The sequence below is a fragment of the Macaca mulatta genome, chromosome 14, assembly GCF_049350105.2.
Source record: "Macaca mulatta isolate MMU2019108-1 chromosome 14, T2T-MMU8v2.0, whole genome shotgun sequence".
Lineage (NCBI taxonomy): Eukaryota > Metazoa > Chordata > Mammalia > Primates > Cercopithecidae > Macaca > Macaca mulatta.
Window position 1 is genome coordinate 132,070,783 of NC_133419.1, and position 23,498 is coordinate 132,094,280.

The 23,498-nt window shown below is 40.2% G+C and overlaps 1 protein-coding gene and 1 long non-coding RNA gene across 6 annotated transcripts in view; one reads left to right on the forward strand and one right to left on the reverse strand.

Annotated features, from left to right (window-relative positions):
• The window catches only part of NTM (neurotrimin), a 966,287-nt gene that overhangs the window by 456,607 nt on the left and 486,182 nt on the right, over nucleotides 1-23,498 (forward strand). The window lies entirely within an intron of this gene.
• The window catches only part of LOC114672444 (uncharacterized), a 35,471-nt gene continuing 17,167 nt past the window's right edge, over nucleotides 5,195-23,498 (reverse strand). The window contains exons 2-4 of the long non-coding RNA XR_003722854.2: nucleotides 16,845-16,896; nucleotides 11,318-11,414; nucleotides 5,195-5,241 (exon numbers count right to left, since the gene is read on the reverse strand). This is a non-coding gene — a long non-coding RNA (uncharacterized LOC114672444). The remainder of the gene's footprint in view (nucleotides 5,242-11,317; nucleotides 11,415-16,844; nucleotides 16,897-23,498) is intronic.

Sequence of the window (23,498 nt, forward strand, 5' to 3'; positions counted from 1 at the left end):
AGGACTTCCTGGGACTCACTTTTAAAATTAATAATAATAGTTTCCTAAACATTGGATGGCTCCTTTTCAGGTCTACATGTATAAAATTTAATAAACAACTAAATTTTTGTAGTTTGCCCTTGCTTAAAGGCATATTAACAAATTTGATGCATGTTGAAGTCTCAGCACAGATATGAGAAAGGACTAGTATCTGCTTTTGCTGATAAGCAAACGCATCCATGAAACAGATGAGATGCCCATGTCCTCATGGCTGGAAAATGGCAGAGCACAGCCCTAAATCTTAGCCTGTGCCATCCACACACCAGAACCAGGCTGGGCCACGTGTGCATTCTAGTGGGAGTCCCAGCCTGAGTCTGGTGACTTCCCCAAACCTCCAGAAGGTCGGGGCTCCAAGCAATTTGTACAGTGTTCATACCACTAGGTAAACCTTCCCAGTCCCAAATTACTAAATGTGTGAACTTTTTAGATCTTAAAGCTTATGTAGCAAATGGCTTTCTCTTGAAAAGCCACTCCATAAATTCTAGGGGAAAGTCTTCTGGATTTGTGTTCATGCCATGACTTTTCTGTAAAAATTAGGTAGCAGATACTTTGACATTGGATCTAAAGTAAACAGATGGAATTTTACTTGACCACTCTTTGACTAGGCCAGTGTTCAGATTATCTCAGGGTTTATGAGTCCTTTAAATATGCATAACAGCATAAAAGATCCCAAAATTAATCCCAAATTAATTAATTCTCCCAACATTAATTTCTTCATATGTAATTATAAATATATAATATATATATGAAAAGCCTAGTACATATATATGCAAAATAACAAAATCAATCTTAGTCCATTCTCCTACAGAGGAAGCTTTTCTGCATACAGATGGATGAACAAAAAGAAAGCAGGTCATTCCAAAACCTACTCAAACTCCCTAATCGCCCATAAAAACACGCCACACACACTCAAAAGCAAGCGTAAACACTCAGGTCAAATTCTGGGTGTTAGAAGAGAAAAACAACAGAGGTCATATGTATGCATGATGCTTCCTGTTCTCACTCATGGGTTCAGAGTAATTTTTTCACTTGCTAACTCAATGTCAGAGTCTGAGAGACCAAATTCAGTCTCAACAGCCAGGGGACTGAGCATGTGATGTTTGGCAAAGCAATCATTACAAAGAAATCTCACTTCTAAGAAAAAAAACCGTGGATACCCTGAGGAGGCTTTGACCTGTATATTTGTTCTTTGATGGTAAAAAGGAATCATGATTCTAAAGACTCACTAGCAGTAAAGAATTTACTATAAGTCTTAATTTTAATCCCAATACAGGACACATTTTGTTGTGATAAATCCCAGTAGCCTATGAAAATTAATCTTGACTTCACCCTCAGCTTGGATATGAGGCAGCTTAGTGTAGGTTAACTCAAAACAGGGTCTGGCAAATTGGGGTTCTGGATCTCTCCCTTTTAATTCCATGGCCTCAGATGATTGATGAAGGCTTTCTAAGCCTCAGTTTCCTTGGCTGTAAAGTGAGGAAAATAATAGTAACTCCTTCCAGAGTCACATTGGAGATAAATTGAGGGAAGTGTATGTGTATATGTATGTATGTGCATATGTATGCACATAAACACACACAATTAAATATATGTATAGACAAGGACACTTTAAAAACTGTTAAGTTCTATCCAAATGATAAGCTAATTTTAAAGTATAATTTAGGCTGCTCTGTTGTAAGGTATTAGTTGTAATGAGATTTCTCCTTTACTAATTATGAACTAATTTGCTCATAGAGTGAATAAAATATTTATAACATGGTAGAATTAGAATTGTCATTAATACCCATAAAATAAAGTTTTCCTCTACAATAGTAACTATCCCAGAAAACATTAAGCTCACAAAATGCATCCTAATGGATATATTTTGAACAGAAGTTTATATATAGTTCTTACCACATATTTTAGATTTTACCTGTTCACATTTTCCTTAGCTATATTGTGTGATTTTTGTATTGAAGAATTGTGGTGCAACGGAAAGGTGAACTTTGCAGTCACATAGGCCTGAGTTTTACAGCACACTCTGACATTTCCTAGCTTTGTCATTGTGACTAATTCACTTTCTATTGCTATCAATATCTAACAATTGGCAGACACTTAATATGCTCCAGGAAATGTGCTACATGCTTCACATGCACTACCCCATGTAACCCCCAGCATTCACCATGAATTAGATACTAATTGTATCCCTATTTTACAGGGAGGAAAACTAAAGCACAGAGAGGTTTATATGCCTTCCCTAAGGTCACACAGCCAGTAAGTGACAAAGGGATGGAAAGTGACACAGCCAGTAAATGACAAAGTGACACTCATGGGGGAAGCCAGCTCAGGAGACTGAGTGCATCTCTAGCTCACACATGAGTCAGGACGTGACTGTCAAGGCTGAATGACACAATCATCATGAATTGAAGTCTTTTAAAATAGTATTCAGTGACATGAACACACGGTGGTTCTTGGTTGGTTCTCTCCTTAACCCTGCCATGTTTTCCGTTAGGCCCTGTGCCCTAAAGGAAGGGACTCGGCGTCTTTTCTTCCGAGGAGGCAGGATAGCCTAGTGGTTGAAGATGGGGGGGGGGATGCAATATTCAAGGGCACAAATTCTATTATGCAAGAAAGGTAACTTCCTTTTGCTTCCTGTAACAACTCAATTTCTGTTTCAAGACTTTATTTTGCCCAATGACAGAAATCTTCATTTCTAAGACTTTTTTCTTGGAAGTTTTATAAATTCTACTTGCTCTTCTCCCCACCCTGTGGGTTTCCACTTAGGACTCATCTAAGTTCTGGAAAAGCTTACATAGCCTCTTGGCAAGGGGATGAGGTAGAGGTAGGGAGAAAATCTGGCATAAATACAGTCTCTTCTTTATCCTGATATCTTCTCTTTCCTTTGTGCATTTGTTTCTGTTCATTTTCTCCCTTGGCCTCTGTTTAGTCTCCGTTTAATTCTCTGCCATGGTGCTACTCAGCTCAGGGCCCACTATACTCACGTACGTTGAGCTGGCTTTAACGGTTGAAATTCAGTAGTAATCAGGCTTAGGGCCTCCTTCCTTCTCACTCTATAATTTCCCAAGGCCCACTCCCTTCCACACCTATGGCCTTAACTATGACCTATCGGCCATTTCTTTGATTTAATTCCATGGTTTCTGCATTTAACTAATTACTGATTTATCTTTTACTCAGTCAATAAGTGTTTACTGAATTGTTTTCATGTGGTAGGCACTGTGCTTGGGGTTGCAGCTGTGAGTAATTAGAATAGGATCTGACGACGTGGAGCTTCAGTTGTGGTCCCTATCATCCTAAACATCCCTGTTACCCTCATCATCACCCCCAACACCATCATCATAATCATCATCATCACTATAAGCCAAGAATCCTCATAATAGTGTGTGTGTGTGTGTATATATATGTGTGTGTGTGTATGTGTGTATATATGTACATGTGTGTGTGTATATATGTATGTATATGTGTATATATATGTATAATCTGCACAGCAACACAGTGGGATAGTAAGATTATTATCTGTGCTTTACACATGAGGAATCTGAGGCACAGAGGGATTATGTCACTAAACACAGTTCATACAGCTACTTTAGTATTAGAGCCATGATCCAGTCTAGGCATTTTTGCTCTGTAGCTCATAATTTAGATCACCCTGCTGTACTTCCTCCCATTGGATATGTGACCTAAAACATTTCTTCTTTAATGTCTAACGAATGCAGTGGAGTTGATGTTCATTATGGTCAAGAGTCAGGTAGCTAAAATCCTCTGAGAGAGGTCACCACCATTGTAACCATGGCCATTAGTTCATTCAACAAACAGCTTTAGCATTCTTACTATGTGTTCAGTGTTGTTCTCAATACTGAAAAATACGGCAGCAAAGAAGTTTGGCTAATGTCCCTGTCCTCATGGGGCTTACACTCTGGAGGCTGGATGTATTATAAGCAGAACAGGAACTTTTAGGAGATGGTAGATACCTATTATTTGTTTTCTACCAAGATTTAACATATGTCTTTGGGCTCAGATCTGAAGATATTTCTGTTTGAAAATTGCCAAATACATGTGTGTTGTATGTGTACCCTGGAGTCTATGACAGTAAACGAGTGCCATCGAGAATGTTGCTGGGATCACTTGTAAGCTTTCTAGTCTGAGTAGTTAGGACATTCACGATACATATAAGACAAAGATTTATCTCTAGGATGTATAAATACCTCCTACAAATCAAAAATATAAAGACAGACATTCAATAGAAATAGAAGAAAGATTTAAATAAGCACTTCACAAAGTGATCAAAAATTTGTAAAAGGACTCAACCTCACTAATCATTAGGGAAATGTAAGTTTAAACCATAATGATATATTGCTATATATCCATCAGAATGGGTAACATTAAAAAAACTGGCAATACTAAGTGCTGGTGAACTAGGTGCTGGTGAAGATGTGGATTAACTAGATCTCTCATACCTTGCTGCTGAAACCTAACTGGTACAAACATTTTGGAAAAATATTTAGAGCTATTAATTACAGAATCTCTCATTGTTCCTCTCAGCATAGATTTCCCAAGCATAGCTATATACATGCACCAAAAGGCATTATACAAAAGTGTTGATAGATGCAATATTTGTTTTAACTCCATACTGGAAGCGACACAAACATAAACAGTTAAATGGATATATGGATGGGGACCTATCCACCCAATGGAATATTCTAAAACACTAAAACTGACAGCATACACATGTCATAGAAGAGTGTCACAAATACAATGTTGAGCAAAAGAAGTCAGACACTGAAGAATTTATACTAAATGATTCTGTTTATATAGAGAGTAAAAATGGGCAAAACTGATCCAGTCATGAAAGTCAGGACAGGGCTACTTTTAGAGAATGAAGACAGGCTGCAAGAATAGGAGGCTCTGAGTACAGGCCATTTTCAATTTCTTTAGCTGCTGGTAGCAATGTGGTTGTGTTTACCATGCGCATACTTATCAAGCTGTATGCTTATGACGTGCTTATTTTTTCTATATATATGTAATGTTTCAACAAAACTTTTCTTAAAATTAATTAGGTTATTTACCACCTTATATCTCCTGCTTATTCTTCTGGTCCCCAAGGTTTCTCATGAAATTCTAATTCTGTTGAACTAGTTCGACAGCTTCTCCAAGCCAGAATTCTTGCTCTTTCATCTTGTAGGCCTCCTTTACATCTTCTTGGATCTAAATAGGGAATGAATTAAAAGATTTCCTATAGAAATTCTCATTTGTATATGTAATTGTGTAGCACAGTGCCTAGAACACTGTATATAGACAGTGAATTTTGACATATGAATGAAGGGATGAATTAATGTTTTCTAAATCATATTAACCAATTTGTTTATCATCTACACTAGTATGCAATTGATTTGAACCTAGGAATTCAAACTCTGCTTTTCCAATGAGCACATTCCCCTCTGTATGCTTCTCTCCACGTCGTGAGTGGTTGGACCTTTATTGAGTTGCTGCACAAGTCAGTTACCCAATAAGGGATGTTTTGTTTACTTTAAATATGTGAAAAATGGTTTCATTCCTCAGGGGTTTATTAACTACTGGTTTACTAATTACTCTGGAACTGATTTTACAGAAAAAAATCTAGGCAGTTGTTTGAATGAATTCTTATTTAAGTGAGTAATTAGTTGGATCAAAATAATTGACTAAATTAAGAAATTCTTTAATAGACATTATTTAGGTGTCAGTTTGATTTTGCTCCTGGTGATGTGTAACAAATCCATTGTGTGATTAGTAATAAAGCTGTCACTCCTGAAGGGATCCTTTTTAAAACAAAAGGAAAGTCTCTTTTGAGGCTGGAAAAGAACCCAAGTACACATAAGCTGTGAATTATTTTGCACTTTGTCCTTAAACTTTAGATTACTGACAAAACCTAAAACAAGAGTCAAGGCACCGGAAAACAAGTACATACATATTAACATAAAAAACTCTGGAAGGGAGGAAATGGATATATTTCAAGCCATTTTGGTGTCAAGACCGAAGTAGGTGGGAGCCACTTCATGATACGCATTTCCACACAGGCATCTACCAGATTTCCCCTTTGTCAGAGATGAGTCCAAAAGCTACCTCCTCTTCCCTACCTTCTCTGACCCTCATCCCCTCAATTAAGTATTTAGTGATTCCTAAGGCCAATGTGTTCTAATATATTGTGAAAACCTAAACCACTCTTCTCATTATAATATGGGTATTCACTGATAGACTGTGGCTGACTGGAGTGATTGTCTTTGTAATCTAAGAAAGTAGCTAGTTATTGTACAGTGAGTCCAGAGTGAGTTAATATTTAGGAGATTCACATCTAATTGGGTGCTCCTTGAGAACCCCTTTTCTACTTGGCGATTAACACAGTTTTTCTAAGATGAAACAGATCACCCTTAAGGAATAATAATCCTTCTGCTCCATTTAGCCTGGGTGGTCTCGAATCCTCGGTTTCAAGCTGTCCTAGGCAAGCGCAGCCAAAGGTTTTTTGACGGGCCCCAACTCCTGCATGGAAGAGGTTTCCTGTGCACCCGAGGGCTGTGCGTGGTGCTGCGGGAGACCGGTCCCGGCTGCCTGCCGTGGTGCGAGGCCCCACGCTGGGGGAGCCCCCGGGTCCTCACCGGGAGATGTGGCTCTGTGGCGGCCTGCCCTGACGTGGGAACACGTGTTCTAACTGGAGATGACTCTAACTGCCTGAACTCGAAAGAAGGTTGTGTATAATACCAGGTTTTATACGAAACCAAAATAAATTTTCTCTAACGCGAGTTTTCAGACAGGTTGTCCTAATATATTAACTTCTGTCTGTGTTTTGAATAGTCAATTTCACGGTGAAATGAGTTCTTAATAATATATTTACCACCTGGGAAAAATCTCCCAGCCATCTGGAAAGGAGAGGGGATTTAGTGCCTCCAAACAGAGATTGGATTTTTTTCACAGTTATTTATTTATTTTTACGTCAGGTAAAAACTGGAAGGACGACTCGGTTCCAGCATCGCGGCTGCAGGGGGCGGGGTGTAGACGGCACAGGTGCTGCGCATGCTCAGTGATCACTCATCCCGGAAGTCGGGCTTTGTCATGGGTGTCAGTCAACGATCCTGAAGGACCAGCCTATGTTATATTAAGTACTGGTGGGAAACACAAAAATAGTGCAGCCGAGTGTGCGCCTCCTTAGTGATTTACATATCTATGGGGGTAGCGGACGTTAAAAGGTCAGAGCAATGGCTTTGGTTGGAAAATAGTGGATTCAATTCCTGATGTCGTGTATTAGTTGTGTTGCAAATTGCTAAATCCCACTGAGCTTCAAATTCTGCATTTTCCACAGGGATATAATAATGTCTATCTTTTGATGTTGTTGTGAGATTGGAGATAGTGTGGGCAAAGTGCCAGTATCCAGGGTCAATATGGAAGTGATCAATGGAAAATATGGAACAGAGGGAGAAAGTTAAAAATTCACGGTTGTGTGTGCATACAATGTAATATGCGCACTCAAACTGATCTGATAGAAGATATTGGAACTGGATAGATAAAACAAAGAGGGGGTTTATTAGGTTTTGAAAAGAATAGAATACAAACTATAAAATAAGAATACAAAAATACATTCCATCATTCATTCATTCATTCAAAAAATATCCACTGAGCATCTACTGTGTACCAGGTATTCTTGGAGGTGCTTTGTGTGCATCTATGAATGAAGCAAATATTCCTGCCCTCTTTGGGTTTAGATTCTCAAGGGAAGAGTGGACAGACAATCAATGATAAATGTAATAAGTAAATAATCTTTTTTTTTTTTTAGATGGAGTCTCGCAGTGTCACCCGGGCGGGAGTGCTGTGGCGTGATCTCGGCTCACTGCAACCTCCGCCTCCCGGGTTCACACGATTCTCCTGCCTCAGCCTCCTGAGTAGCTGGGATTACAGGTGCACACCACCACACCCAGCTAATTTTTTGTATTTTTAGTGGATACAGGGCTTCACTATGTTGGCCAGACTGGTCTCAAACTCCTGATCGCAGGTGATCTGTCCGTCTAGGCCTCCAAAAGTGAGTCACTGCCCCCGGCCTGTATATTTTAAAGTAAGTGGTTAGGTAGAAAAATATAACAGAAATGGATTAAAGAATTGGGAGTTTCAGGACCAGGCCAGGTTGCAATATTAACAGGGTATTCGAGGTTGGTATCATTTATAAGCTGATGTTAGAGCAAATATGTGAAGGAGATGAGGAAGTGAGTTGGGGGACGTCTGGGGAAAGAAGGTCCACCTGAGGAAGCAGCCAGGGCAGAAGCTCTCAGGCCATGCTATCCTGCTCAGTGTGCAGCAAGGTCAGCAGTGTGGCTGGAGCTAAGTGAGTCAGGGGAGATTAGTAGGAGTTAAGGAAGCAAGATAATAGGACAGCAGAAAAGGAGACTTATAGGTCACCATAAGAACATAGACTTTTACTCTGACAGTCACTGGAGGATTTTGCCCAGAAGAGTCAAAGAATTTAATGTACACTTGAAAAGAATCATGGATTATTTGGCTGCTATGTTGAAACTAGATTTCAATGGGTGTGAGCAAATGCAGTTGTCGGGAGAACAGTATGGAAACTGTTGTATGAAAATGATGGGAGATCTGACCCAGATCTGTGGCTCAGGCCAGGGTGGTAGCAGTGAACCATTGGGAAACAGTCAGTTTCTAGATGCATTTCCAAGATAGAGAGACACATGACTTCCAAAAGGACTGAATTTTCAGTATTTGAGACAGGGAGGAGGCAGCAGACCTGACTACGAGCCTTCTGGCCTGGACAACTGGAGGATGGACTTGCCATCAGCTGAGACAGATGATGAAGGCCGCGTTGGGGAGTTCAGGTCAGGGCTTCAGCTTTAAGGACATTGCACTTGCTGTACTGTTAGACATAGGTGGAGCTGAGAGTAGGCGATTGCATATACACTCCTGCGACTCAGGCATGTACCAGACACATGCATTGGGAAGTTGTCATATAGATGCTATTTAAAGCCACGAGGCCAAATCAGATCCCCAAGGAAGTGAATGGGAAAAGGAAAAAGGGCTAAGGATTCAATCCTTTAGGAACTCCAATATTAAGGAGTAGGTAAGTAAATGAGGACACCGAGCAGGAACACTGTACAGGAAAATCCCTCAGGAGACAAACCAAGAGCATGTTCTCCTGGAAGCCATGTGAGGAAGGCACATCATGGAAGGTGGAGTGATCAACTGTATCACATGCTGCCGATGGACCAAGTAAGAGGAGGTCTGAGGATCGACCATGAGATTTGAAAACAGGGAACTCAGTGGCAACCTTGAGGCCATTTTCAGATGTGAGAGCAAAAGAAAATTTAAGGAAGAATCTGAAGAGATGGATAGGACCTTAGCATTGACAACTTTTATGAGTTTTTTTCTTTCTACAGAGGTGAGGAAAAACTGACACCTGTCCAAAAAAAAAAAGAGGTGTATTTTAAAGAAGTGAAGTGACCTAAAAATGAAGAACATGTTTATATGTTGATGGGAATGACCTCCAGGAGAGAATGTGAAACTGAACGAAGCCATGTCTTCCATCCTGCATTAGATGGTGCGGGATCTGGTGGTGGCTCACTGGAGGACCTGGACGTACAGAAGCAGGACAGCCGGACCCTGGGCATGCTCTTCTGAACAGTTTTATTTTTCTCAGAGAAGGAGGAGGTGAGGCCATCGGGCAAATCTGAGAATGATGGAGGGAATGTCAGAGGTGGAGGATGAGAGAAGGCGTGAAATGAAAATGTTCATCTTGAGGACTGAGATGGTGAATGAACCGGTGGGAAAGTATAGTCTTCCAGCAGTACAAGACCCACTTGAGGTTTTCAGTGATTACTGTAAACTGAGATAATTCAATTTATGGTCAGTTACATAGATTTAGTAGTAGTATGGTCAGTTACATAGATTTTTGAGACATTTTATAGGTCATGCACTGTTCTTGGCTCTGGAGACATAAAAATGACTAGGATGTTGTTCCTCTCTTCAAAGTCCTGCAGGGAGAGGGACTGAAATATGAAACCAATAACTATAATAAATTGTAATAATTCTATAATTGAGTTATACTTATTGTTTGGGGAAGTACTGCCAAGGGCTGTTGCCAAATATAGTGACACAGCAAGCTGGTGGTGTATTTCACATCAGAATCAGAATGTGGTTCTCCATAGTGACCTCCCATTTCCTCAATAAACATTTATTAAATGTTCAGCACTGTGTGCTAGGTGTTAGAGCTACAATAGCACATAAGATCATTTTTGCACTCAAAGAGCTCACCATCAAACACAGTGATTTCCAACCTTGGCAGCACACAAGAATCACTTGGGCATTTTAAAAAATCCTGATACCCAGGCCATACCCCAAACTAATAAGTCACATTTTTTTTAACAGTCCCCAGTATTTCCAATGTACAGTCAAGGAAGAGAATTGCTGACCTAGGGTAAGAGACAGATAAGAAAACAGAAAATGGAAATATAGGTGTGATAACTGCTATCAGATAGGGAGGCACAAGTTACTAAGGGAGCCCTATTGAGGGGTCTGTCCTGCAGATAGAGGGGCCGTGACGACTTCCCCGAGGAAGAGCCTCCTGAACTGAGTGAAGAGTGACTGGAGGCAGCGTGGGGAATGGAGGAGGGACAGGGATTACAGCTGAAGGAGCAGGAGTGGCAGAGGCCTGGGGACTGAAAGAGCGTGTCCCACTCAGACATCTGTGATTCAGTAGGGTCAAGCCAGGGCCACAAAGCAGGAAGAAAGTGGCAAGAGATGCCCAACAGCCATTAGGCAGGAGCCACACTAGAACGGGCGAATTCCAAATTTGTTTCCCCACAACTGTCAAATTCCTGTTCAAATACGGCCAGAGAAACCTGTGGATCATACAAAACCAGTCAACCCAACTTGCAGCGCATGAGCAAGCAGCACCTTGAGAGAGCCTCGGTGGAGTCAGAGATTAGGGGGGCTCCTTTGCAGAGCTCTGATGGTTGGGGTGAGCCACAAGGTGGTTTTAGGGCAGAAGTTTCTGAGCAGGAACTGGTCAGATCTTGCAAACCATTTTAATTGCTGGAACAGATGGTGGTCTCTTCTTTGGAACATAGGAGTCCATGAGAAGGTATGGTTAAGTCAGTTTTTCTATTGTCTTATTTGGATTATAAGGGTCTGAATGAGCTCTTTTTAAAACATTTTGAGCTTACAGTGTTTGTGTTGTGTGTCATGGTTCCATAGAGTTTATCTGTTGCAAATTGCAGCAAGTTTTGCAAGCTGTGGTTTCCGTTTCATTTCTTACCGTATTAAGAAAATGTGGTGTGGTAAGTAGAGCTCCGAGAGGCAGTAGTCTCCCGTAAAATATGGTGTCCACGAATCTGCTGACTCCTGGAGGTGATCTAAAAATGAACATTAGCTACTAAGCGTGTTCAAGGCATCCAGGGCAAAAAAAATCTTGAACTTACCTTTTTGAAAAAGACATTACAACAGAAGTATATTAATTGAGTATATCAACCATTGAGTATGAAAATCCAAAATGTTGGGCCGGGCGTGGTGGCTCAAGCCTGTAATCCCAGCACTTTGGGAGGCCGAGACGGGCGGATCACGAGGTCAGGAGATCAAGACCATCCTGGCTAACACGGTGAAACCCCGTCTTTACCAAAAAAAATACAAAAAACTAGCCGGGCGTGGTGGCGGGCGCCTGTAGTCTCGGCTACTCGGGAGGCTGAGGCAGGAGAATGGCATAAACCCAGGAGGCGGAGCTCACAGTGAGCTGAGATACGGCCACTGCACTCCAGCCTGGGCGGCAGAGCGAGACTCCATCTCAAAAAAAAAAAAAAAAAAAAAAAGAAAAGAAAAGAAAATCCAAAATGATTTAGGCAAACACCATTAAATTTACTATCAACATTTCTAATAAGAGGGCAAGCAAAGTGGCTCATACCTGTAATCTCAGCATTTTGGGAGGCTGTGGCTGGCAGATCACTTGAGGTCAGGAGTTCAAGACCAGCCTGGCCAACATGGTGAAACCTCATTTCTACTAAAAATACAAAAATTAGTCAAGCGTGGTGCCTCATGTCTGTAATCCCAGCTACTTGGGAGGCTGAAGCAGGAGAATAACTTGAACCCAGGAAGCAGAGGTTACAGTGAGCCAAGATGGCACCACTGCACTCCAGTCTGGGTGACAGAGTGAGATTTTGTCTCAGAAACAAACAAAAAACGAAAAACAAAATTTCTCATATGAATATTCCAAACATATAGGAAAATATGATGAACACTAAAAAAGTTGCTAGCTACCAACTTTCCTCATGTCTTCATATTTTTGCCATATTTATTTCACACATTATTATTAGAGAAACACAATATTACATGTAAACTGAATCCACCTGTTTATTCTTCTCTAAATCTGTTTTCCCTGCTTCTGTCTTCTCTCCCCAGAGGTACCCAAAATTATGAAGTTATCAGATTTTTCTTCTCTAGTGCATTCATATGTGTTTAAATAAACTATAATACTGTTCTCCATGATTTTGAACTACTATGAATGGTCTCAGTCTGGTTAGATTATTCAGTTACTTGCCTTGTGTATGTAACTTCACGTTTCTGAGATTTGATGTATTCCTCTTAGATAGACAGATAGACCACACATTCATTTTAATCCATTTAATGACCATTTCCAGTGTTTGGCTCTCCGTCACTGCAAGACGTTTGGGTTGTTTCCAGCTATACAAACAATGCTGCGATCAACATGTAAGTATGCGGCTTCCGCACATGTGAGCAGGAATTACTGGGGGTAGGTTACAAGCACCTTCAACATTTCTAAATATTGCCAAATTGCTTAATAAAATGGTTTCACCAGTTTAAAATCTCACTAGACTGCATGCGAATAGGCAATTTTCTGGGTATATAATGATATCTTATTGTTGTTTTAATTTGTATTTTCCTGATTGCTAGTGTGACTGAGTGTCTTTTTATATATTTATCAGCCATTTCATTTTCCTCTTAGTGAACTGCCTGATTTTCCTACCAAGATCTTTCTTCTTGTTTCTCTTATTGGTTGGTAGGGATTTCATTCTCTTTTTTTTTTTTTTTCCCACATTTTTGATATGAGTTCTTTTTTATATGCATTGCAGTTGCAAATTTTTTCTCCCAGCCTATGCCTCATGTTTACGTGTTATGATGTCTTCTTTTTTTGTAGAGAATTATTTTTCTTTTAATAAACTAAAATTTTATCTTCCTTGATGAGTTTGTGGATGTGTGTGTGCATTTGTGTTTACATAAAAAATAATTTCCTACCTGAAAACATAAAAAATACCCTCTTGTATTTGTATTCTAATAATGGTGAAGTGTTGCTTTTGGTATTTAGCTTTTTATTCTATCTGCAATTGATGTTGGTGTGTGATGTGAGACAGGGGCCTTGGCAGCATTTGTTGATTACAGGAATCTGCAATGTTATTTCTTTCCTTAATCCAGTTTCCATTTGGTGTGGTCCTGTCTTGGGCTTTTATGGGCTTCTGTTCATTCATTTGTCTTTCTGGGACCCATACCACACTACCTTAATTCCCGTAGCTCTGAAATGCATTTTGCTATCTGGTAGGATGTGTCCCCCAATCCTACCCTTCAAGTTCATCATGATTATTTGCGATACTTTGTTCATCGCTCTAAAATTAACTTCTAATACCACGCAACATTCTCTGGGTATTGTCACGAAAGTTGTATTAAATAAAACTTTTAAAATATATATACCTTATCTTCTCATCTGATAAGGTTAAACTGCTTTCATTTATCTAGGTCTCATTTTTTTGGTTTTCAATAGAGTTTTGTAATTTTTGCTGTAAATCTCTCATACATGTTTTATACAGTCAGTTATTCTCACAAACTGTATTTTTGTTGTTATTTGTAAATAGTGTCTCTTTAATCTTTTTGTTTGTGTACAGTTCACATTTAAAAATTTAATTGCTATTTCTATATTCATCTTATATTCAGCAACTTTTCTAAACTCAAATATTAATTCTAATTAATCATTAGATTCACTTGGATTTCCTACACAGATAATCATATCATTAGGCAGTTTGTTGTTTTTTCTAATCCTTACTATCTTCATTTATTTGTCCTGTCTCACTGTGCTGACTCTGATCTCCAACTCACTGCTGAATGAAGCAGTGCGAATAAGCATCATTGCTTTGTTTCCGACTTTAAAGTGATTGCCTCTAATATTTTGACCATTAAATAGGAAATTTGCCATATACTTTTGGTGAATGTCCTTTTTGAAGTTAAAGAATCCCCTTTAAGATTCATGGTTTTCTTTGAATTTCCATCATGAATTTATCGTATTTTATTAAATAGTTGTTCTGTATTCTTTGAAATAAAAAACACTGATTTTTTTTTTCCTCAAAGTTGATTAAACATTTAAGGAATTCAGTGAATGAATCTGCTAATTACATCCAGAACCTGGCTTAAGGAGAATACCTCAGACAAAAATACATGGAGGTTGGGTGAGCTCGTATTTGTATTCTGGAATGGGTTGGAGAAGAGCTCCTGATGGAAATGGAAATCTGTTCCTTCAATACCAGCACTCTACATTGTTGCTTCTCAGCATGTAGTAGATAGGGCAGCAGCAGCAGTCTCCCCAGGGTGCCCAGAAATGCAGAGTCTCAGGCCCTCCCCCAGCCCTACTAAACCAGAATCTACATTTAACCAGAGAGCCAGGGGAACAATATGCATATCCGAGTTTGAAAAGCTGGTTTACATTGTCCTTCAAATACCAGAGGTGAATCCATTCATGTTATCTAGTATATCTAATACATCTCTGGAACTTAAACCAACTTTGCACTCCTGAGATAAAATTCCTGTCATTAAAAAAAAAAAAAATACATTCTTGGATTTTTAAAGTATCTTTTCTTGCTCTCTAAAACCACTGTAATATTTTTAAAAGACAAAAATATACCTTTGAACTTAATTTGCTAATGTTTACCTGAGGATTTTTCCTTCCCTCTATGTGAGAATGACCTCTAATTTGCCTGTCTGGTATTATCCTCTTCTGGTTTTGAATCAAGGCAGTTCTAGATCAGTAAGTGATCTGTGGAGCGTTTCCTGTTTTTATCCTCTCTGAAACATTCCGTTTAGCTTTTGAGTTATCTGTATCTGGCATTATTGTTAGGACTCACCTGTAAATTCTTCTGTCTAATTATGGTTGTTAAGTTTTTAAACTTCTGATAACATTTTGTTTTAAACATCACATGTATAATTTGATTTTCCGTGCTTTAATTATTTCTTTATATATTTCCTTGTTTTCAGATTTACTAGCAAGTGTCGTTCCTGTTAATTAAATGACACTGCTGAATTTATTACCATATACCAATGTGTTATATTCCTATTATTGCTTGTTTATACCTTTTCTGTCTTTCTTTCTTAACCTATGTTAAAGGAGGCGTAAGAGTTTTGTTGTTCTTTTCAGAGAGCTACTTCTCAGCTTTGTGAATGCTCTTGGATTTTCATTGGTTTTCTAAGTAGTTTCTTCTCTTATTTTTAATTATTCGTTTGTTTTATATATTCTTTGGGTTTACTCTGTTGTTCTTTTCTAATGACTTTAGTAGATGATTACCTCGTTAATTTTTAATCTTTAAATTTTTAAAAAATCTCCCCTTAAATACTATACTGTTTTAACTATATCATGAAGAGTTTAGCATTTGATATTTTATTAACATCTCTTTCCAAATATTTTAAAATTATTGTTTGCATTTTAGATATATGAAATTTGAGTATGAATGAAATTTGAATTTTAAATATACCTATTGTATATGTTATTACTTGCTCTGTAGTCTAAATAGCACATATTCCATCTGTACTTGGAAAGGTATGTATTATTTATGGAAATCTGTAGTTTGTATAAGCACCAGCAAGCATCTCTGAGGAGCCTGAGGGCAAACATTTCAGAAATGAGGAGCTGGGGCTGGGCTGAGGAGGTAGGATGAGCAGTGTCTCTCAGATCGGGAGCTGAGCCCTAGCCTCAACAACAGAAATGCAGTTATTTGAGGAAAAAAATAAAAAGAGTGAGGTAGAAAATCAGGAAAGGAAAGGCAAGGCATGGGAACAGAGCTGGAGCAATCAGGAACTGGACTGTTTAGCAAAACCTGCACTGGGAATGGTTTAGGGTCTTGTTAAGGCTCTGGCTTAAAAGCTATAAAGTAGGATCTTGATCATGACATGGTGGCTAAGGTTCCTGCTTCTGTGACTGCAGATTTAATTTCAAATCTGTATCTTTCATTTAGTTGTAGGGACTATGGTTGTCTTTTCTATAAAATAGGAATAATAATTATATCCCCTATATTGAGGAATATGTAGAAATTAAATATTGAGGATGTTATGGAAATTAGTAAAGTGGTGAGTATTAAGTGATTACTTAATAGCAAACTCAATGAATTCACTCTTATTATATATTTAAATTATTTTAATTACATAAGTTTCGATTCTTATTAAATAAATTAAATTTAATTCTTATTAAATTCTAATAAGAATACCTGTAATTGAGAAGAAGTAGAAGGGAAGGAGGAGGGGAGAAGATGGTAAAGGGGAGAATGAGATGAGAGGAGGCACAGAAATAGACTGTTGTACATCTGTGCAAAGATAGGTCCTGCTTTCAGGACCTATGGACTGTGGCCAACCTGCAATAGGAGTCAGGAAGCTGTGGCTCGTTTCAGGCAGAGCAAATGTGTAGGAATCCCACAGTTCCTTCAGGAGTATAAACCCAGCAATATTCTTCCCTATTCTCCCCACTTGTTCTGGAATTACAATCAGGTAAAAAATCAGTCCAGGTTTGATGAACCATTTCTTACCTCTAGTATTGATTCCCTAGTCATGCTTCAGAGCTCAGCAGTAGGGTAATACCTAAAAAAATTAAAATAAAATAAAATAAAAACAACAACAAATTGCGAATGGCTAGGGAGTGCTGCTCACGCTCTGTGACTGGGGAGGAAGACATGCATATGAGGAAGTCCTGCTGCTCAGTGCTGTCCCTCAATATCATCCTCAACTGCCAATACTTCAAATATTCTAACTGTATTTCCGTCCGGTTGATGAGATTTAAAATTATTTTGAACAATGTCTTCTGTTTGTATGGCTCATTGAGACCATCCTGGAGGCTCGCTACCACACATGGGAAATGTCCATTATGTATTCGTAACATTTTAACCAGTAAGAGAAACGGTTGTTCTCTTTATTCTTTATTTTATTCTTTTATAATGAAGTTTGCTGAGTATCATGTAGATGTGTTGTATTATTAAATGGAATTTCATTAAGCGGTTCTAAAGCTCAGGTATAAAGTTGGTATGAAAGAAAAGATACACTGAATATATATTTTTTTCTTCCTCTCATAAAAATTCTCTCTCCTCCATACAGGTCTAACTTGTGTATTTCCCCTTGGTTACAGCTAAACAATCTAACAGTTGTAGATAAAGACATGATACCTGCAGTAGCCATAACTCTCCAATTGGAGTTTCCTTGATTTTTCTTATTAAATAGTTGATCCCATTGTCTTCTCATCTGATAAGGTTAAACTGCAGCCATTGTGGAATGCTTCTCGTCTACATGCAAGTTGCCTTCCTGATGATGTGGTAATATCAATGGTAATATAGCATTCAGCTGCCTGCCAGGCTACGGGGAAGGTCACAGTGGATATTATTACAGAAAACTCATCCCTCCCATGAAACATTCATGCTTTATAGCAGCCTCCGCTTCACTGCTTCTTGAAGAGGTCCACTTCCCTTTGACCTTTGATAATGGCATTAACGTGCATGCTCATTTCGAAAATACTATTAATAACTAACATTTAGATAGTCTTTATGTTTTACAAAGAGCTTTCACATCTGTCATCACCTTTGGTTCTCATTCCAACTCTAGACTGCAGATGTCAGTTTGGCCCCAAATCTCACACCTAGGAAATATCAGAGCCAGAACTAAAACCCAAACCTTCTCTTCCGTGTCCCTGATCTTTTAATTACATCACAGTGCACAGTGCAGTTTCAACGCTGTATTTCTCACAAACTAGGGTGTGTTATTTGAGCCAGTAGCATATTATATTACTTGTCAATATTTCCAGAAAAGGGTATCTTAAATAATTCCTAGCCAAGAGGATGACTTTTCTTACACAAACAACTTTGCTGCTTAAAGAATTTGTTTTCTCCACTATAAAATAGGTTTATAATCGTTTCTCCTAATAATGACATGAGGCTAAATGAACTCATTACAGTTAGGATTTTTAAGCTTCCCTATTTTAGCTTATCAATGGCATGTTTCAAGCAAAGCTCAGTACTAGAAAAATTAAGAATTTAGAGGAAGGTAGTGATGTAAACCCTGCTCCTAGGAAAGACTATAATTTAGAGCAGTTGTTCCTCATGTGTTTTGGGTCAAGCAGAACTATATTAGGCCACTTTTGCATTGCTGTAAAAGAAATACCTGAGACTAGGTAATTTCAAAAGAAAAGAGGTTTGATTGTCTCATGGCTCTGCAGGCTGTCTACATATGGCACCCACATCGGCCTGGCTTCTGGGTTAGCCTCAAAGAGCTTTTACTCGTGACAGAAGGTGAAGTGGGAGCAGACACTTCACATGGTGAAAGCAAGAGCGAGAGAGAGGGGGAAGTGCCACACAAGTTTAAAGGACCAGGTCTTTGGAAAACTCACTACCACAAAGACAGCACCAAGCCATGAGGTATCTGCCCCCATGATCCAAACACCCACAACCAGGCCCCACCTCCAGCACTGGAGATTACAACTCAATGTGAGATTTGAGCAGGGCCCAGTATCCCAACTATATCAAGAACTTTGGAATCTTTTGAGGACAATGACCCTTCCTGGAAAAGTCCCCACTGACAAAAATTGTTGTGCAACATTTCAGAGGCATTTATGGGTTAGCTAATGTTCATATCTGGTTGCCAGTTAAGACCTCAGATCTAGAGGCACGTAATTTGCACTCAGGTTGCTAAGTGTAGGTTGCAGTGACCATCAACAGTAACCTAATGCCCAGAATTAGCTTTAATTGCTTGCTAATATTAGTGTAGATATAAACACTTAATTAGTGAAAATACAAATCATTCCATTGACAGGTAAAATGCACCTTTACTTCCACAGTTGCAGCGTTGGGTGTTTGGGTTAGCAAACTGATGTAAAGAATTGCCACACAATTAATAACAAACAAGGATATTCACTTACTGCATTCATTAGGTTAAAGTTGCATACTCGAAGCTATTATAAGACATTAGCCCACTGTAACCAGGAGAAAAATAAAGCTAGCACTATCTCTTTGCCTTCCCCACTTCACTTGGCTCCAAGCTTAGCCACTCTGATGATAACAGTGCTAAGAAGTCACGCTTTTCTCCTTACAAATGACTCTTGACCCCTGCAGAATATGCATGTCTACTAGGGAGACACAGACTTGGGAGGCTTTTGGGAGACTGGGGGCAGATTTCCTTTCCCTGACATGAAAGTTTGACTTGTCCTTCCAAAAATAAGGTCGTTGTCTTCCATTTGCTTAAAGAAAACTAAGAAACAAACAAAAGAGGGATTAGCTGAATTTTCTTTGGGTAGGCAGCGGCTGCTGATCAGAAGGGTCTAATGAGGTGAGCAGCAGCAATCAATGTTCAAAGGGAGGTGGCGACAAGGTCACCAGGTCAGGCGGTGCCATCGGATTTGGCTGCGATTGTCTCATCGATAAATGTCCTGGCAGGAAATTACTCTAAACAAACTGCAGCATCTTTTTAATTCAGGTGTGGGCTGAGGCGAGGGCACTGACCCATAGGATTTCTTGAGGAGAAGGAGAGGCAGCAGGTTATTTCTCAGATTTCTTTCAACAGACAAATCTATGGAGCTGAGCTGTGTGTACAGGGACGTCCCCTTTTCCCACCTGTCTTGTCTCGTCTTGGCAGATCGTCATTCCTACCACTGCTGTGTTGAGCATGGGCCCTCCTGAGTGACCACATCAAAGCTGAGTGGAGACTTGCTTTAGTCCATGGGGAACCAAAATTTGTTACAGTCAGCTAGCTCTTCATGTCTAAAGGAGAGTATTATGAGTTCAGGTTATATATAATTATTGATGTCAAATGGATCTAAAAAAGTTATTAACTAAAAGTATAAAGTATAGTGGAGGTTCCAGTATCTAAAATCTTTGGTATCATAGAGCAATAGCATCCTCAGAATCATAGAGGTATTGAATACTGGGCAAGGAAGGGGGCTTGGGAGGATGTACAGTCCAGTACCGGCATTTCAGATATAAAGCTGAAACCCCAAGTCATTAAATGATTCCCTGCTCGTGAGTCAGCCCTCCTGCTAATAGAAAAAATTATTTTATTATTTTTGTTGTGTGGCTAACATTTTCATTCACCATGGATTTTTATCCCTTAATAAATCTAAGGCATGACATTTCACATTCTGGCTGGTCTATAACATCACATGCCCTGGTGAGAATGGCCGTGTGTGTGTGTGTGTGTGTGTGTGTGTGTGTGTGTGGCCAAGTGAAGGTGGACTCAGGGGAAGCCTTGCCTTGTCTGCACAGCTTCTCCTTGCCCTTTGCAGAGGGCTTGGCATCCTTCTTCTGTGCCACTTATTTTTATACAAATGCCAGTGCAGCACCTTTTAGGACATTCTGTCATTCTGTCCTACCAGGTAATGAACTGCTTGAGGGCAGGAACCATAAATTAGCAATTAAAAATAACTGCCAAATGATGGGCCAAAACATGGCCGATAGATTATCTAACACTTTAGTAAAATAGGAGGCAGAGAAAACCACACAAGATAGAGAACGAGAAAAAAGCGAGGAGGAGGAAAAAGTTGTCATTTTCATAAAGAGTTCTGGAGAAGCTTTTGGTCACTTTGCATTTCATCTCCTAAATCAATTTCCCTGCCTGGAACCAGGGTCTGGGGTGCTCGCCATGTTGAGGATGAGCTGGCTTCATTACCAGCTGCTGGACTCGCAGATAGAATTGTCCTTGATGTTCCAGAAGAGAGAGAAAGGCAGAGACTGACAGAGCGGGAGTGTGGGGAAGGCTTCTGCAGGGACAGAGTGTTCTAACCTGCTGAGGCGGCTCCCCATGGAGCCATGAGCTGCGTGCAAATGGCAGTCAGTGTGTGCTTTGAAGCCTCCAGCCTTGGGAACTTCAAACAAGGAGAGGACAGACAGATGATCTATGGGAAATTAATATCTAACAGGTCTAAAATCTGTTCTTCCTGTCACCTTAATCTCCTGCCTGCTCACTGACAGTATTTACTTTCTGAACGTAGTGAACATTTAATACAACAGAGACACCCACACGCTTAACTTTTCTAAAATAGAAAATCTTACATTTCAATACAATCCATTTTAATTATTTTATTTCTTCACTGCATTTTGAACTGTTCCTTTCTCTAGGTTTTAGAAGTTTTCCTTAAGGAGTAGAGTAAACGAACTTTGAGAAAAGAGGTAGGCTAGCAGGTGGAATGCCCTGCCACTGCTTGGGCAGCTCCATGGTCACCTGGTGGATGCTCATGGAATCATGTGGAGTAACCGTGCCTGCTGGGTCAGGATCATGTTTTCTGCCTCCTACCTTTTGATTTGTTTTGATTGCTGGAATAGATCAGCTCACTTTAAAGTATACCTAGGAAGGAGATATAATTTGTCTATACCCACATATCCACCCACCTATGAATATATCCATTCACTCATCCATCCAACTGTTCATCTACTCATCCATCCACCCATCTAACTACCCATTCATCCACTCATCAATTCACCCACCCATCCATCCCCCCATCCATCTACCCATCCATCCACCCATCCATCCATCCATCCACCCATTCATCCACTCATCAATTCACCCATCTATTCACCCACCCATCCATCCACCCATCCATCTACCCATCCATCCACCCATCCATCCATCCACCCACCCATTCATCCATCCATCCATCCACCCATTCATCCACTCATCAATTCACCCATCTATTCACCCACCCATCCATCCACCCACCCATCCATCCACCCATCCATCCATCCACCCACCCATCCATCCATCCACCCACCCATCCATCCACCCATCCATCCATCTACCCACCCATCCATCCATCCATCCATCCACCCATTCATCCACTCATCAATTCACCCATCTATTCACCCACCCATCCATCCACCCATCCATCCACCCATCCATCCATCCACCCACCCATTCATCCATCCATCTATCCATCCATCCATTCATCCACTCACCAATCCACCCATCTATTCACCCACCCATACATCCACCCATCCATCTACCCATCCATCCATCTACCCATCCATCCACCCATCCATCCATCCACCCACCCATCCATCCATCCATCCATCCATCCACCCATTCATCCACTCATCAATTCACCCATCTATTCACCCACCCATCCATCCACCCATCCATCTACCCATCCATCCACCCATCCATCTACCCATCCATCCACCCATCCATCCATCCACCCACCCATTCATCCATTCATCTATCCATCCATCCATTCATCCACTCACCAATCCACCCATCTATTCACCCACCCATACATCCACCCATCCATCTACCCATCCATCCATCTACCCATCCATCCACCCATCCATCCATCCACCCACCCATCCATCCATCCATCCATCCATCCATCCATCCATCCATCCACCCATTCATCCACTCATCAATTCACCCATCTATTCACCCACCCATCCATCCACCCATCCATCTACCCATCCATCCACCCATCCATCTACCCATCCATCCACCCATCCATCCATCCACCCACCCATTCATCCATCCATCTATCCATCCATCCATCCACCCATTCATCCACTCATCAATTCACCCATCTATTCACCCACCCATACATCCACCCATCCATCTACCCATCCATCCACCCATCCATCCATCCACCCACCCACTGATCCATCCATCCATCCATCCACCCACCCATTCATCTACTCATCCATCCACCCATTTATTCACCCACGCATCCATCCACCTACCACCCATCCATTTATTCTCCCACCCACCCACCCATCTATCCATGCATTCATTCACTCACTATTTGTGCATTCAGGAAGATAGTCAATCTACAAACATCTTTAGAGTACCTACTGTATGCCCAGAATTATGCTAGATGCTGGCTATAAGAGAAGAACAATTTGTGGCTCTTCCTTTAATGAGAATATGTTCTATGCAGTCAGAGCCTCATAAGCAGACCATTTCTTTTTTTAAATTTCCAACTTTTATTTTAAGTTCATGGGTACATATGCAGGATGTGCAGGATTGTTACATAGGTAAACATGTGCCATGGTGGTTTGCTGCGCAGATCATCCCATCACCCAGGTATCAACCCGGGAATCCATTCGCTATTCTTCCTTATCCTCTCCCTCCTCCTCCACCCCAGGCTTGGACAGGCCCAGTGTGTGTTGTTTCTCCCCATGTGTCCTTATGCTGTCATAATCTAGCTCCCACTTATAAGCGAGAACATG